We start from the raw sequence: 14,098 nt of genomic DNA, 5'->3' as shown, positions 1-14,098 counted from the left end.
CAGATAAGAGGCTCCTTATTGCAATTCACTTCTCTCTTCAAGCCCACATCCTTCCTCAGACCTTTCTCATCATATTGTTCTTACCCAAATTGTTTTAGCCTTCAACACCCTACCACTAAACATTGTTCCTTTTCCTTAGTTGCAACTCAAATCCATTTAACTAGCATCCAGATTCTGGTTTTCACCTGTATTCCCAGTCACTATGTCCCATCTGCAGTCCAACCAGTTGGTTCCTTATATTGTGCAGGAACAACTCTTTAAGAGCAAAGAAAATAAAATCTCCCTGTACGCTTGTCTATCTTTAACATGGGACACAGCAGTCTAGGACTGCAACTTGATCTAGGAAGATCCCATTCAGGTCTAGACATGAAGAGTCCAAATATATTCTGCACGCTTCAAGGAATGAACTAATGGCAGTATCACAAATCTCTAATAAGAACATCCAAATTATGACTTGGGCATTTTTGTCCAAGACTTAACAAACATGTTTCATTCACAGGAATGGCGGGGGGGGGGGGGGGGAGAAAATCTTTCACAGAAAGTCTGCAATCCTGCCAAATTTTAGACATTAAATTCAATCCAACCTTCAAGCATTAGCGCACTTAATGAACCAAAATAAGTTGATCAGAGTATTTTTGACATGGGCCACTAAATGTAATTTCATCCTCATTCTGAGAAACATCTGGACTCTTACTGTAACATCCCTAAAAATCAGCCTAAGGTTGTTACTTCAAACAGAAACCACAGGCAACAAAAGCCATACTGCTCTCTACCCAGGAAAAAAAATTGCAAGTGAGCTAACAATAAAACAATTGATAATTACTAGCTTTTCTATAATCCAGGGTTTCCAAAAGCCCTAAAGACAGTCAAGTTAAATTTCATAATGCCCTTGGAATGGATCATACATCAGATAAATATTGTTGGGGGAGATTTTCAAAGGCATAAATGTTATCAGAATAACTAGCTCCCCATGAAATCCAGTGGAAAGAAGGGAGTCACACATAGGAAAGAGGTAAGTACTGCAAGCAGACCTTGAGTGAATTTATGAGAGCAGTCTGGGAATCTTGGAAACCCTTACCTGAACTGTCACCTTATTGCTAGTGCCTGAATGTCACTCACGCCTCAGCTTTGGATACAACATATGCCACCATCCAAAACTGTGTTCCGCACCAACGTCCACCAAAGACCTCAGTCTTGACAAGGCTGAAAAATTCAGCCCATGTTTCATGGCCAAGCCTAGCCTGAGTCCAGACATTATGGGCTTTTTTCCCCATCTGGATTGAGAAGCTTCCAGCTAGTGGGTTTCCTCACATTGTTCCTAAGATACACTGTAAGATCATGTCTCATAAAATTCATATGCATTGGTCACCATTTAGTTTTAAAACAAGAGGAAAAGAAACTGCAGTACCAATGACCTGGTACTGAGTGTATTTTATAAATGAGTTTATTTGCTGCAATATTTATCTTAAAGGTAAGAAGATAGAAGAAACCAGACAGAAAAATAAGAAGATATAAGATGGCAGAAAACCTGAATTCCAATCTTCTATTTTATCCATTGGAAAAAAAACCCAAAACATTTCTTCCTAACTATAATCCTGATCCCAGTTCTCCCTTTAGCAGTTTGTCCTAAACAGAAATCGCATGTTTCCTCATTGTTTAATCCTGCCCTGTCCCAGAGATAGTTCTTGAGTTTTGTCACCCTTTACAACAGCTGCTTTTTCTTAAGTTATCCAAAAGGTGAAAGGAGGAGACAGAGGGAGCGTGGAAACAGCGCTATTTAGAACTGCCTTTTGGCTTTGGCCAAACATCATCCATGAGAGTAGGAAATGAGAAGACATGATGGGGTGAAGGTTCTTGACTGTTTACAATTAAACACCCAAACCACAAGTTATTTATTATTTCATCTTTGACGTGCAAATTTTAGGAATCCAAAATAGAGCTCTCAAAGACCTTTTTAGATGCCATTGAATTATGGTTTATAGTTTTGATCTAAAAAGAAAAATCACCTTACTCTAAATGCATTTGCGCTGATGGTTCTATCTGGAAATCTGTTAAATTCTGCAAGAGTGTTTTAAAAACTGTTGGAAGAAACATCATTTCCATTCTATCACATATATTTATAGAGTAGTTTTTATAAACTTTACAGATGCCTGTTCTTGTTATTTCAGCAGAACTCCTCCATGACTGCACGGAGCTCACACCGTACCTGGAACTCGCAGCACCCCTCCATGTTCCTCTGCACTCATCTGAGATCCTAAATTCCCACAGAGAGATAAAGGGGACACTAATACCTAAAGGGGGAAAATGAACTATTTCCCATGGCTGGGAGTGCCATTTCTGGTATGATTTATCTCTTCATCTCAATAAACAGCAACTTCTTGCTGTAGCCAGAATTTGAAATAGCAAAGGGGACTGAAGGGCTTGACTATTTCTAGGAGCATCGAGGATTAGGTCAATTGAAAGGCTGAGAGAAGGTTCTGTGAGGAAACTGCTTGGCAGCAGCCTGTTGTATCCATCATTGTGAATGCAGGTCTCCAACTTCTAGCACTACATTTGCACGCACACACAAATTAAATTAAATATGCCAAGAGAATACTGTGATACCATATAATACGCACCGTAAATTTTAAATGTAATTGCTTCCTATAACCATGTTTGCCTTAACACTGTAAATACGGAAGGGTGTAACCCTTAAACACATCCTTATCAGTTAGCTATATAGAAATAAGAAACAGTTGGTGAGTTTTTAAATATATTGACTCAGCAGTTTACTACAAGAGATGACTTGGCTGCACTGAAAGAAAAGACTGCGGAAAAAAAAAAGCGAGTTCTCTGTAGGCAGCTGGCTCTCACTTATGCTCTTTTTAAGACACTACATACCAAATTTAAATGTGTTGTGAGGAAAATTATAATAAATCTGCTTCCCCCCGTCTTTATACTGAAATAGTGAATTATTTATGTAGTATCTGCTTTCCAGATTTCTGAATATCAGTAAAGTTTTTTGCCAAAAAATAAAAATTATATATAAAAATTGCAAAACATCACTGTTTTATACTGGCCAAAGCATAGGGTATACTGTAATAAAACACAGCTTATCATCTGGTGTGCCTGATCTCACAAAAAATGCATATGAGCATTTCCACTGAATTAAACAAGACCGTTCACTTGACTAGTTGCTCATGCAAGCTTGCAAAATTGGACTTTTAAGTTTTTATACACAAGAATTAAATGAATATGTAATTTTACAAGGGAATCTGAAACAAATGGTGATTCATTGATCATAGACAAGTGGAACATATGGTCCTGGCTACTCATAAGGAAGAAAGAATAGGAGAGAGAGTGCTTGTCCCTTTATATTCAGGAGAGTTTCACTGACACTGAGAAAATAACAGAGCATGAAATCAAGTAGAAAAATTACATTTTACTTACAGAAACTATTATTTCCATCCTCACTTTATCCTCACCATTGTTTCTAAACTGCTGACCATAAAAAACACCCAATACTGAGCTTATTATCAATTATTATTAGACTGTAGAGCTGAAGTCTTGGGTACCTTACTTTCTGGAAACACCTCTACTGTCCCAAAACCATTCTCTCTGGCTGCACATGCTTGACTGAGTCAAAATACCACAAATGACCTCATTCTTCAGCATTTTCCTTTCAATGGAGTAGGGTCATTTATAGCAAAGGAGTTTGTCCTGGATTTGGCTGCAACTAATTCATCCGTTTTGCTAATATTTCTATTACAAAGTAGAAATTATACCTGCCTTAATTGGGTGCCACTCCACTGGCTTCAGAGAAGCTACACTGTGGCTGAGTTTGGCTGCACACAGCCTTTCCCCCTTTACTTCACAACCCTAACTTCTGTTACTTACATTTTTACTTTTTTACTGGTTTAGCACCTAACTTGCTTTAACTTCAACCCCAGAATTTTTCATACCTTTCTTACACTTCTTATTTTTCTTACTTTTAACCCAGCAATTCAATGCTATCTATCTACATTTTCCCTAGTGAAGTAACCTTACTATTCATCTCTCTAAATTAACAGTACTTAGGAATATAATTCATAGACAATCTATAAAGACAGCTTATGATGATACTTTATAATTAATTCTGCTTTCCTGAACAAAGTGCTTTTAGTTGTATTTAAATAGAGCTGTGTAAAATCAATAGGCTCTACTCAGAGCTTTGTTACTCTTTAAGTGTTAGGGGATGTTGGCCCAGCTCACACTGTTCCTAACCATCTCTAAAAATCACTGATTGAAGCCTTGCAAACCATTAAACCAGGTTTAATTTCAGTCCAAGTCCTTGAATAAGCCGTGGTTCAAGGTAATGCTCAAGTTATCCTACAGACTCCAGCACACAATCACATTTTGACCTAAATGGTTTACAAACTTTTTAAGTATGGCTTGAATTCCACATCCAAAATTGAACTAGAAACATACTTCCCATCTGTGGCATCTTTGTGAAGGGTTTACAAACTGCAGCGCTAGTAAAGTCAGAGAAAGGAAGCTGTGGGAACTTGGACAGCAAATGAAGGAGATGGAAAACTGAGGCAGCAAGGACGAACAGTAATACCATGACATAGATAAACAAACATTTTATATATTAAGGGTTTCTAGCTAGGAAAAAGGAAAGAATCTAATGGGAATATTTGGATTTATTTTAACACTTTAATCAACAGCAATGATGGGAAACATCTTACAAGAGTTTTGCAATATTGAACTCAATAGGTTTTAAAAAAACAAAACACCCAACCATCAGTCTGTAACCTATATAGATAAAGCTAGCATTTTACATCATCACAATTTAATTAGAGCCTTTGAAGCTACGCACCTTTGATCTGAGCCAAGCAATAAATGTGTTATATTTTAAATGGAATATTACATGTTCTGTTTAACACAATGGTAGGTTTGAGCCAGCACAGTATTGGTGTAATGAGGAAATAACCTGAATGGAACAGCCACAAAAAGTAGAGGCATCTGCTCTGCTCCTTTCAAACGTACAGGTGCCAGGCTGCCTAAAAATTTTTAAAGAATCACAACAAATAGCATCTACCCAACCTGGGGAATGAGGGACTGGACTCATACTATTTGCAGAATAAAACTCTTGCCTTTGCATTTTCCAAGTACCAATGTGAGGAAGTACGGCTTGCAAATGTTTTCCAGCATAACCAGAGAGGACACAAAGACAACAAATCTTGTAAGGGGCCCTTTCCAACAGAAATGAGCCAAAACCAGAGTACTTGTTAAGAATCCCTTTCAATTTTGGGTAAGCACAAATGGAACTCCCATTCAGGAACTGAATCTATCATTATAAGGCCCTAATGCAGGCCTTAATTTTAGTCAAAGGCAATACAGTTGTCCTGAACTTCACTACCTGAGGTTTTTCTAAGCACATCAAATTTCCCCAGCTCTAAAAGAACAACTCTCAGACACTTCCAGTTCTCCAATTTGGAACTCAACACCCTGCCCTGGAACAGTTTTGAATCCCTTAATTTATCATAAATCTTATCCAGAGATGTTTCAATGTTTAAGAAAGAACAAGTTGGATCCAAATGTATTCTAAACTGTTCTCACAATATTTGGGGGGGGGGGGGTCTACTTCCTACTCAGAGTAATCAGCAGCTTGTTTGTGTTTCTAGTTTTAATGGAAAGAATGTTATGACTGGGAAAATCTGAAGACAATAAAAGCAGAAGGCAGACAAGCATACTGCAAGATATTGCAATGATAGATGTATCAAGCTTAAAAAAAAAAAAAGGAAAGAAAAATAAAATAATTTACTTTCTGTTCTGATGCCCTCGGTTAGATTTTATGGCCCTCACTAGAATCTCATATACCAGTAAATATGACACTCTCCTTTTATCTCTTACACCTGCCACTATAAACTATTTTAAGCTATTAAGTCTTCAGGAGTTGTTTCCTAGTATCAGTACCTTTCTCTGCAATTCAGCATAGTACATTTACCCACCTAAAAATTGACAAGCAGGCTGTAAAGGAGTGATAATAAACATACATTAATATGAAGTAGTTGTCCACAATGACAGGTTAGTGGCATAGGTGTTAATAATACTATACAAACAGCCACTCAAACCACAAAGCTGCTAAAGTGGAAGAAGCAAACAAAAACCAGTGATTATCAATAGCCCAGTGAAAGGTACAACCTGCAGGGAACTACAGGAATGTGAACCCAATGTGCTAATTCCAATATTTAAAATACTTGGGCTGAATGCCAGTTAGGTTTTTTTTTTTTGCTAGCAAAATGGGCATTGAGGGGGGGAGAGGAATAAAAATTACAACCAACTTTCCATCCTAATCATATTTCTCAATGTTGTCACTGTTTAGAGGCTGACTGAAACACTCCCATTGTTGAAGACTCCTCATGGAACAAAGGAGCTGTACAAAATCTCCCTTCTGGTCTGCCTTTGGCCCCACACTCCCTATTTGATAGGGAGTGCAGTAACTTTTGGTGGATGAATTGTTTTCTCCTATTGTGCATGTCTTCCAGCAGAATAAAATGCTTTCTGAAAGAGCCGTTGGTCTACAATACACAAGTCTTGAAGCTGCCGTATTAGAACACAGTAGCAATTCAGTCATATAAGAGTAAAGTTAACATATTCTTATTTCTAGGAAGAAGTTTATATACCAAGTGAATGTGATCCATAAAAGTTACCATCAGAACAAAGGCCATGTGAAAAACTAGAATATGGAGTTATTAATATACTTATTTTCATACCTAAAAGCCATTGTCCATACTTATTCAGTAAAGTGGACTTTGTAACCAGCACATTGTGGACAGCTTTTAACTAAACAATAAATGCCTCTGACGTGCAATTTTTCCTTACAAAAAGCTTAAACCCAACAATCTTTTCCATTGCTGCTAATTTATACCTAATTATGTCCTCTATTTTTTCCTCAGACTAAGGGAATTCAACAAGTTTCTTTGTAACTGAATATGAAATATCCCCTAATAATTGCATTTAACAGTAATGTTTGCATTTCGGGGAAAAAACCCACAATTTCTAATCTAGGGCCCTAATCATGAAGTCTTGATACAGCAACGAAGATGTTATAAACTGGCTGGAGCAGCCTGAAGAACATTCACAACAGGACAATCCTTTCCTCCTCTTCCCAGATAACCGCTGTGAAGCACAAGGGTTCAGCACTCCTTTGGGACTGAATGAATTATTCACATGGGATCTTTCAATAGGTACAGGAGGAAAAAAAGAGAACAGCTCATTCTGTTCTCTCAACAGCACAGGGTCTGATAAAGACAAGTGCTCAACAACTCCTATAGGCAGCTGAGCACCACTAAATACAAGCATCTAAAAATTGTAGCTTGGGAGGGACCATTTTTAGTTTGCCTCCATTCATAGTCCCATCACCGAGAGCTTAGCGGCTGGTCTGGTTTCTTGCAGGTATATTGGCTGTAAGAGCCTGGAGACTGCTAAGGTAAGATGTGTGATTACTATGTTATATAGATACTGCGCATGCCTTCAAACTACAAAATGTTAAATAACAATTATTTGACCCTTTGCCGTACCAGTAAAGAGTATGGCCTTTTTAAAAAAGAAATAAAAATAAGCTGCAATAGTGCAGAAACAGTTCATAAAATTAGTTCTTTTTTCCTCTTTCTTACCTCATATTTGTACATTTTTACTACATGAGTTCTGAAAATCTTGCATAGTTCACCAGTGACTAGATTTCCACTAATGGGATTTGGACATGTATTCCAGCCCTTTCATCAGCAATAAGGAAACTGAATGTTCTCTGTTAATCAGCTCAGCGCAGTCATTATTTAACTTGCAGACAATGTATGGCAGCAAAGTTTAAATTTTCAACCTTGAGAAGGCGGCAAGCTTCGCTAGCTGACCCTGCTGAAGGCAGGCAGAAGTCAGAAAGACTCTTTGTAGACAAGAAATGGCAGACAAACTTAATCTTCTAATGAGAAAAAAATTCAATAAATCTGACCTACTGCTAAAGCCACAAATAAGGAAAAACACTAGACTGCATCCTAAATTATGGATATGGACTGCACAGCATTATACAGAAGAGAGAGAACAGGAAAGGTTGTAAGACATGTTTAAACTCCTCCAGGCTAACAATGTTAAACTACAACACCAACAGAGCAATAATGCATCAGCTCCATCCTTTTTCTGGGCATGCTTCTCCATCAATAACAAGGATAGGCATTAAGAGTAACTCAAACAGCTCTGCACTGCAGGGAGGTCCCTTTATTTTGGGCAGTTCTCACACCAGACAGTACCAAACATAAAGGTGAGAGAGAAAGAGGTATCAGCTCACACGAGGTTGCAATGGAAGTGCTCTTTGAACATATCTTCCTGATCTCTGCTACAGCACATAACTGCAATTTTTTTGTTGAAGACATAAATAGAGATATATCCACGGATACTGTAATTCAGAGGTATACTATTTGATACCAAGCAATAAAATAAATGTTGTCAGAACAGCAAGACAGACTGACCCAAGTGTCTGCAATAAGATGTTTAAATTCTAATACATTTCAGTGTACAATTTTTATTTCAGCCTCCAGAAAGTACTTTGCCATAAAGCAACAACAGGCCATTGGGTTGTACAGTTGTATTTGTACTCTAACTGAAATTGCACAAGGAAGATGAAACCTATACAGTGTCACAAAATTAAAAAAGCTAAATTTGAAAATGTGCAAAGGGTTTGATTTGCTTTTATTTTTAAAGTAGGAGTTTGCTACTTCTGCTTAAACACAGCAGATAGAGCATACCACTTAGAAATACAAAGAAGTCAACACAGGCTGAGGGAGGAAGCATTCCTAATCAAATGTCAATTTATGTTTCTGCAACAGAAGAAATTAGCAGTGATAGTTATGTCTGGCCCCACTCAAAAAAAGATGCAGCTGTTTAATCAGAGCATTAATACAGACTGAAATAGGAAAATGAACTGCTTTTAATTCTTTATATATTTGGTTCTGTTATCGCAAACCTTGTGCAACTGCCTGGCTTTAAACATGTGAGCGTTAACACATTAGAAAGAAAATTTTATATTTGAGGAACTGGAGAAACTAAGTTTCTGGGGAATAAAGTTTACATATAAAATCACTGTTGATTTGTACTTTAGATGTGTTTCTGCTTGGTCAGCCACCACTAAATCTTACTTCAATTAAATCTCCTTTGACTAGCACACTAACCATTATCTCCTTTAAAGTTAAAAGTCAAAAACCCCACACTTCTCTCCACAAAATTTCAAAGGCAAGTCCCAAGCCATGGGGCAATGTGGAGGTGGCTGCAGTAGCCTCCAAAAAAGGCCGGGAGCGTGCCAGCTGTGACTCCAACCATCCTGTCACCTGAGAGCACAAGTCATATTTCAGTGTGTAGCAAAACCAGTTATTCAGGCTCTCCAGCAGAATAGTTTGTGTATGAACACATTTTGCGAATATATGTCACTTCTTACCTCTAAGTAAGGTTTAGTGGTAGGAGTATAGGGCCGGGAATTCTCCATTCAAATGTAGGCTCAGTCAAAGCCTTGTCAAGTTATTTAAACTACTTTTTGCTTCTTTTTAATATTATCATTAATACTCAGATTTTTATGATCCTACAAGATTAGACTGGTAATGTTAAATTAGCCTCAGATACACAGAAACATGAAAACTTTTGTTATTGCTAAAAGTTAAGTATATTTTAAAATTATGAGAATGCCAACACAAAGCTAGATAAACAAACACATACCTTTACAAAAGCCATGCTGATTCAGTCATATCCCAAAGCAGTTCCACAATGTATGCCATAATGGCATAAATCATACACTCCCAGCATTACTAAAATTCAATAGCAATTCACTGAGTAAAGGAGGGATTATGCATTGGACTATAGGCAGCTTGACCAAATGCTTTTCAGGACCCATTTCACAGCTGGGAAAACAGACAAGAAAAACAGTTTTTTCAAGGTCAGGCAGTATCAGAGACTGAACTAGATTTCCGGAGGTCTCCCCTAAACCACAGCTAGCACTCAGAAAATTTTCTTAGCCTGTAATACTGGGCATGAGTCCTGGCAGTTACCTCTGTCCCTCCTCCAGAACAGGCAATCCAACCTACCTTTCACTCTATGCCTTCCCAAAGAGGAGGCAATTGGGAACATACCTATTACCAGTGATTGGAAATAATTGCAAATTTCTACAAAGAACCTGATTTCCTTAGCATGCCCAAATACAGCCGGCACAAAGAGCTTATCATTCAGTAATTCCAATTTTCTATCTGTAATGCAAATCAATAAAATATGTAATAACACCCAAGTTACTCCTGTGCACTTCACTTGTTTTGTTTGTTCCCCTTGAAGTGAATTCTCTCACTCTAATGCTAAAGCAGTCAAAACAATAAATGCTTCAAGTCAGCTTTTAGGAGAATGGGGCACCTCTCCTTACAAATAGGGTGCCATATGGATTCCCTTCATGAATATGGGATTTCCTTTTAAAGTCACAGAGTGCTTTCAGCATTTAATTGCTAGTGCTACTGCTGCTCAGGTTCCTTTTGTGATTTGTACCCCAGGGACACAGAGCTCCATGCATTACCAGTTTTTTCCCTTATTTTTCACCCCCCATTATCAATCTGTGTAAATAAGATGCACAGCATCCGCTAGTTAATAAACAAACTCTCACTTTGATTACACTTTCAGTTTCCAAGCGCAGAGCTGACTACAAAGAATAAACGTGTTTGGGGTTTCGGTGCTGGCCTTGGAAGATTGTTCACAAATACATGATTCATATCCGATCCTGAACATTAACACTTTCCTTATGACTCATACATACAGTTAAACAATAAAACAGAGCACTTATTGAAGTTTTGTTTAACATGCATGAAGCACCTCTTATTAATATTTTTCAATTTAATTGTTTAACAATGTCACTCCTATTATTAGCTGCAAGGAGGGGATGTTTCCACTTCTATCTTGAAATAAATACATGCTTTTGAATTTACTGACTTATATTTAGAATCCTCCAGCAACAGCTCAGAAAATAAATAATATAAAGCCATTAAGCACTGTATGGAGCAGGGCACATACCTTAAAAATGTACACATAGTACATTACTTGAATTGATAGAAGGCAATTGCCCTGTATCTCTCATTCTATAGAACACGATGTGTACAACATACTGATCAACACACCATTTCCTCACATTGTTTTCCTTTCCAAAGTGAAGGATAAAACAGAAAATATGGCCTTCCTCACACAATAGAATCTTGAGGTCTTCTATCTGGTCCCTACATGTTAGGATGTTCACTGTAATACAATTCCCGGATAAATTATAATGAGTGACTGGCAAATCTGAAACCCGTTAAGGGTTCAAGTTCAGCTAAAAAAAACCCTGAGGCATTATTTTTAAAATGTTATCCTTCATTATTCAGTTTTCTTTTAAAGTTAAATCATCGTAACTGGGGACTATTTGCAGTTTCACTGCAAAAAAAACCATCTCCAGCTCAACACACAGGAACCACGGAAGTACTAAGTAGAGTTTGTAAGAATCATATTGTAACGTAGATATACATTCAGGTAAAATACAAGATTTTGATCTCTAGTTTAAGCCTGCAGGATAGTTTCTTATCCTGGGACATGTATGTCTGCCTCAAGTGTGTATACTGTTGCCTACGTGCTGCTTTCAAACCAGTTTTACAAATCTGCTCCTATCTTTATGCAAACTATTTCTGAACAGCTACAGAAGTAAGTGTTCTACTGCAGACAAAGCTTTTCAGTTTGCTATACCGAGCATTTCCAAAGGATAAATTCTTCTAAAATACTAGCAGACAAATTCAGGAAATACACTGACAATACAGGAACGTGTTCTGCAGATGTTCTTCTTCTCAGTAACCCATCAAGTGATGAGTAAGAACCTCCTGGGCTTCATCCTAACCCCACCGAAGTTACTCACAAAATATTCACCCTATGGGTGCAAGGCTGGCCTTAAATTCAGAGGTTGGCTCTACCATGAGAATGCTTTTGCTCTACCCACTAATACTGTGTAATTTCTAAATGCTTCCTGGCAATTCACGTTCCTCACCAGTTGTGGAGCCGTGGTCTCAGACACGTTGCCTTCAGCAGCTGACCTTGCAGAGGCAGAAACAGTGATTTGCTGGTGTTGACAAAGCCTTTTTGCCACGGCCACTGCCCTCGCATCTGCGAGTGCTGTTTCAGCATGGCTGAGCAAGGACAGAAAAGAAGGGGGAGTTACTCACAAGCAGGCACAAGTACCAGTCATTGCCCCCACATGGCTAATAATTCAATCCCAGAAAATTACGCTTTAGTTAAAATAATGTTAACGCTTTACCTCTGTCCCACTAGCAGGCACAAAATAGAAAATACTGCCATGTCAGGATGAAGCACCATCCCATTTCCCTCTCAGGTTTTCAAAGACATAAAGGGAACGTAAATGGTGTCCACGCTTCATGTGTTTACTCTGGGACTCAAACTTGTTTCCAGTCACCACGTTCAGTTGAGAGGGCCACAACCAGGCCCCACTTGTCCACTGCTGACCAATTCCTCTCACCTCTCAGCCCCGACTGTCCCTCTGCTTACCCATGCCCAGCCAGGAGAAACGCCTCAGGAGCACGGCCATTGAGCAGCATGCCATGGCACGTACCTGTGTGCTGTGGCCAGGACTCCCCCGGGGGCCCCAGGCCATGGTGCCTGGTGGACACACCTGCCTGTCAGCTGGGGGGGGCCCAACAGGGCCCCCCTCGGAAGCCCTGTGGGCACAGGCCGCCATCGCCCCTCCTCTATTTACCTCAGAAAGGCACTGGTGGAGTTGCCACCTACACAACCTAACAGCAGCAAGGGCTCCCACTCATGGCTTCCCAGCGGGGGGATGGGGGGCTGCCCATCCCTGACACCTGGGAGCGCTTGCCTTCAGCCCTTATTAATTGTTGCATTTTTGTTAGAGCGACATCTAAGAGCCTTACCTGAGTCGGGGTCTGTGGGAACAAACGCCTCAGGCAGCGCTCACAAGAGATTTGCCTCAGACGGCATCATTTCGTTTATCCACTGTACTGCTGGGCCTGGACGCGGCAGCCATCTTAAGGCGATGCCATACACCTCTTCATCTTCGCTGGCTGAAGAGCCACTTGAGGGTACCTCAGCACTAGCTGGTGTTGAGCAGCATGGGAGCGACCTCGCAGCTTGGAGGCCAGGCGGCATGGCGGGCAGCAGGCCCGCTCGGCCCCACGCCACCATGATTTCAGACAGGCCTCTGCACTAGCTAACGGCGGGCGCAAAGTTTTTACGTGTTCCTCTATTCCAGACTGCCTCGCGAAACACAAGCTAGCAGCAGGTTTCACCGCGCAGCTCTTATCTCAGCACCAGATGACCAAAAAAACTGAAGGGAAATAAGAGCAGGGGAAGCGTTTCTTCGTGTTTTCGTGTGCCGCTTGTTGCTAGGAAAAATATTTCCTTAGTATCTCTATGGGCTCTGCAAGTCAGCATCGGTGGAGCTCTGCTGGTTGCCAGAGAGTATAAAACAGCAAATGTCAGGAAAAAAATAGGAAGAAGTAAAGCTTTAAGAATGTGCCCCATAATGAATGTCTGTCACCTCAGTCCTGCCCCTCAGTCAGTAAAGAGACATATGCACCTTCTTGCTTTGCTGGAACAAATCTTGGGAGCTTCTTCCCAAGGTACATTGTCTAAGCTATATTATTTTTCTCTCTGTTTTGGTTTTTTTTTTTTTTTTTAGAAGCTTGAAAGCAGTTATTTGTGTCAGGGCAGCATGTGGTGGAGGAGAGCCCTTGTTTACCGAGTGCTGAGCAAAGGAGCCTGCATCTGAAATCTGCAGAAGAAAAATGGCGGGAAGGGACGCAGAGGGGCAGAGCAGCCCATCCCCAGGGGCAGCAGTGCCCAGGTCTCCCACCTCACCTCCCCTGTGCCATCCTAGTGGTGATTCTAGTCATAAATGGTACCAGACACCCCAGAGAGAAAGGCTGAAAAAACCTCCAGTCTGGAGTCTCTGAACCCTGCCTGCCATTTCAGCTGAACGTGGAGGCCTTTCACATCTCCACACAGCTGAGACTGGTGATGGCATCGCTGTGTTTCAGCCTTTCTAGAGGCCAAAGGATAACTCATT

The sequence above is a fragment of the Haliaeetus albicilla genome, chromosome 16 (genome assembly GCF_947461875.1).
Source record: "Haliaeetus albicilla chromosome 16, bHalAlb1.1, whole genome shotgun sequence".
NCBI lineage: Eukaryota > Metazoa > Chordata > Aves > Accipitriformes > Accipitridae > Haliaeetus > Haliaeetus albicilla.
This window is presented reverse-complemented; position numbering follows the sequence as displayed.